The following is a 4157-nucleotide window of genomic DNA, read 5'->3' as shown; positions in this document are numbered from 1 at the left end:
CATTGAGGTCTATATAGAAAAAAAGTATTATATTTTAGGGCATTAGAAGGAGAATTGATACCTTTGAGCTGTGGTGCTGGAGAAGAGTATTGAGAATACCATGGACTGCTAGGAAAACAAACAGATTCGTCCTGTAAAGGGTTAAACCGGGTGGCTCCTTGGAGGCAGGGATTCTGAGGTAGCGTCTAACATACTTTGGACATGTTGTGAGGAGAGACCAGTACTTAGAGAAGGACATCATGCTTGGGAGGGTGGAGGGACAGCGCAGGAGCTGAAGACCCTCTATGAGGTGGATTGATTCAGTGACTGCGATAATTGGGATGGGAGTGTCAGAGACGGTGCGATTGGCACAGGACAGAGCAGAGTTTAGGGCTGTTGTGTATAGGGTCGCTATGAGTCGCAGGCGACTCGACGGCACATAACAACAACAACATGTTTATCGTAAGAGTACGGAATGGGGGTTGAAGAGTGGATTATATTTGGGGTTGGGGGTGGGGTTGGGGGAAGCACGGGGGGGATTGTGTACCAATGAGGGAGTTTTTCTTTTGCTTCTCAAGGAGAGTAGCAAACGGGGGGGGGGGGGGAGGAGAAGGGTGCAACATTGAATGAATGGAATTCCAAAATCTCTGTAGATGTTCATTGAAATGAAAAAATAAATTAATTAATTAAAAAAAAAGTTATGTAAGTCTCTCTCGCCCATCCGCCCAAGGTGCTGAAGGGAAAGAAGGCCAAGGGGAAGAAGGTGGCCCCGGCGCCCACCGTGGTCAAGAAACAGAAGGCCAAAGAAGGTGGTGAATCCCCTGTTCGAGAAAAGGCCCCAAAACTTTGGCATCGGGTATGATATGCAACCTGAAAGGGACTTTATCCGCTTCGTCAAATGGCCCTGCTATATGCGGCTGCAGCGGCAGAGGTCAGTCCTCTACAAACGACTCAAGGTGCCACCTGCCATTAACCAGTTCACCCAGGCCTTGGACTGACAGACAGCTACTCAGCTGCTGAAGCTGGCCCACAAGTACCGACCAGAAATCAAGAAGAAAAAGAAGCAGAGGCTGCTGGCCCGGGCTGAGAAGAAGGCTGCTGGCAAAGGAGACACCCCCACCAAGAGATCCCCTGTCCTCCGTGCCGGGGTGAATACAATCACCACCCTGATGGAGAACAAGAAGGCCCAACTGGTGGTGATCGCACATGACGTGGATCCCATAGAGCTGGTGATCTTCCTGCCGGCCTTGTGTCGGAAGATGGGTGTTCCCTACTGCATCATCAAGGGCAAGGCCAGGCTGGGCCGCCTCGTCCACCAGAATACCTGCACCACTGTTGACTTCAAGCAGGTGAACCCTGAAGATAAAGGCGCTCTGGCGAAGCTGGTAGAAGCCATCAGAAAAAATCACAATGACAGATATGATGAGATTTGCCTCCACTGGGGAGGCAACATCTTGGGGCCCAAGTCAGTGGCCCACATTGCCAAGCTGGAAAAGGCCAAGGCCAAAGAACTCGCCACCAAACTGGGCTGATGTGCACACCAACTCTCTGTACATAAGAAGAAGCATATTCCACCATAAAAAAAAAAAAGAAAGAAAATTGTTTGCTTTAGACACATCATCAGGAAAAACCAACGCGTGGAAATGGATATGATATATAGTAGAAAGTCCTTGCAACCAGGATGGTGCCCTAGAGGCAAGGATAGAGAAACTCTGTCTCACATACTTTGGACATGCTATTAGAATGGGCCAGTCCTCAGAAAAGGGCATCATGCTTGGAAAAGTGGATGGTCAGCAAAGGAGGGAGAGGATGACCCTCAATAGACAGACTGACACTTGACTCTAACAATGGGCTTGAGTATGTCAGAGATGGTCTGGTGGCACAGAGTAGGGCAGGATACAGATGTATTGTTCATAGAGTTGTTTTGAGTTGTGGTTGACTCAAAGGCATATAACAATAACAACATAGTCTTTTAGTAGAAGCTCTGGAAATGTCAAATATTGAAAGAAGGCTATGAGGGAATATGCTGAACGATCCAGCAAGTATGAAAAGAACTGAGGCACAAATGGAAATTTGTACACCAATGTTCAAAGCAGCATTGTTCACTATAACAAGAACATGGAAAAAGCTCAAATGTCCAACCACAAAATGAATTGAGAAATTATAGTTCATTCACACGATGGAATATATGCAGCATGCAGGAACAATGATTTGGAAAATTACTACTTGGGAGAAATTGGATGGAAAGCATTATACTAAATGAACTGACTCAGTCCCATAGGACAAATACTGTATAAGACCATCACTGTAGATAGAGAAAGATAACTAGTAAAACATGTATAAGGGTCCAATGTGGGGGGTGGAAATAGAGGGGAGCAGAGAAGTGAGAATGGGTGGGGAGGGGCGGCATAGTCATAAGGTTACACAATTTGATGGGTAGAGGGAGGAGTGGGTAAAGGAAATGGGAAAGATATGATATGAAAAACAATATATAAAAACTTTGTGAGTAAGTCAGTATAAAATTAAAGAAAAGAAGAAGATGGAGGGAATACACGGAGTCACTGTACTAAAAAGAATTGACTGACACTGAAAAATTTCAAGAAGCATGATATGAACAAGAGTCAATAGTAATGAAGGAGAAAGTTGAAGCTGCACTGAAGGCATTGGAAAAAATAAAGACCCAGGTATCAATGGGATATTGATTGACATGTTTCAACTAACAAATGGAGCCCTAGATGTGATGATCAGTCTATGACAGAAAATTCGGAAGACAGTTATCTTAGAAACTGATTGATCCAATGGAATGTGGAAACTATTGCATAATAACATTAATATCACATGCAAGCAAAATACTGCTGAAGATCATTCAAAAATGACTAGAACAGTACATAGATAGGGAACTTCCTAAAGTCCAAGTAGGATTTAGAAGAGGCCATGGCACAGAGATTTCATATGGATCCTGGCTGAAAGTAAAGAATACCAGAAAAAGTCTTATTTATGCTTTATTGACTATGCAAAGGCATTTGACTATATGAATCACAACAAGTTATAAAAATAATGATAAAAATGGGAACCACAAACACTTGTGCTCATGCAAAACCTATACCTAGACTAAGAGGCTGGTGTGCCAAGAAAGCAAGGAAACCCTACATAGTATAAAATTAAGAAAGAGGTGCATCAGGATTGTGTCCTTTCTCCATATTTATTTGGTCTGCAGAGCAAATTCGTTGAGAAACTGGAATCTATGAAGAAGTGTGTGGCATCAAGATTGGAGGATGACTCCTTAATAACTTGCGTATGCAGATGACACAAACTTGTTTTCTGAATATGAAGACTTGAAGCACTTGTTGTAAAAGATCAAAGACTATAGCCTTCAATTGGATTGCATCTAAAAATTAAGAAAACAAAAATTCTTACCACTAGACCAAGCTACATCATGATAGATAGAGAAAAGACTGAAGTTATCAATAATTTTATCTTAATTGGATTCACAATAAATAATCTTGGTACGAGCAGTCAGGAAATCAGGAGACTTATCACACTGGAAAAGTCTGTAAACAGGGCCCTCTCCAAATTATTGAGCAATGATGCCAGTGTGAGGAATAAGGTGCATCTGATTCAGGCCATGATCTTTCCAATCACATGCTATGCATCAAGAGCTGGAAAAGAAAAAAAAAGATGACAGAGGAAGAATTTATATTTTTGAGCTATGGTGGTGGAGAAGAATATTGAATATTTCGTGGACTGCCAAAAGAACAAATATGTCTTAGAGAAGGTGCAGTGGTGTGCTTCTTGGATGCAAAGATGTTGAAGCTTCGTCTCAAATACTTTGGCCATGTTACTAGGAGTGGCTGTCCTTGGAGAAGGGCATCATACTTGGAAAGGTAGAGGGTTGGCAAAAGAGAAGAAAATCTTCAACCAGGTTGATTGTCACAGTGACTGCCATAATGGGCTCTAGTGTGTCAGGAAGTATGAGGATGGCTTAGGATAGGACAAGGTTCAGATCTGTTGTTATAGAGTCACTATGGGTCATTCTCAACTTGACAGCACTTAATAACTGGACACTTAGTCTATAGAAAGTGGCACTACTGACTGGGAAAAAGTATTCGGTAATAACATATCAGATAAGGGACTTATATCCAGAATTTATGAAATACTTGAGCACCACAACAAGATAA

At 42.6% G+C, this 4157-nt stretch overlaps 1 pseudogene; it reads left to right on the top strand.

Annotated features, from left to right (window-relative positions):
* The first annotated feature begins 454 nt into the window (after positions 1-454).
* On the top strand, positions 455-1511 carry LOC102856670 (annotated as a pseudogene).
* The last annotated feature ends 2646 nt before the right edge of the window (positions 1512-4157 follow it).

Source organism: Elephantulus edwardii, unplaced genomic scaffold (genome assembly GCF_000299155.1).
Source record: "Elephantulus edwardii isolate Elephantulus edwardi_28Jun2011 unplaced genomic scaffold, EleEdw1.0 scaffold00018, whole genome shotgun sequence".
In the NCBI taxonomy this organism is placed as follows: Eukaryota; Metazoa; Chordata; class Mammalia; order Macroscelidea; family Macroscelididae; genus Elephantulus; species Elephantulus edwardii.
Note: the sequence above shows the minus strand (reverse complement) of the source record. Positions and strands in the feature narration are given on the sequence as shown.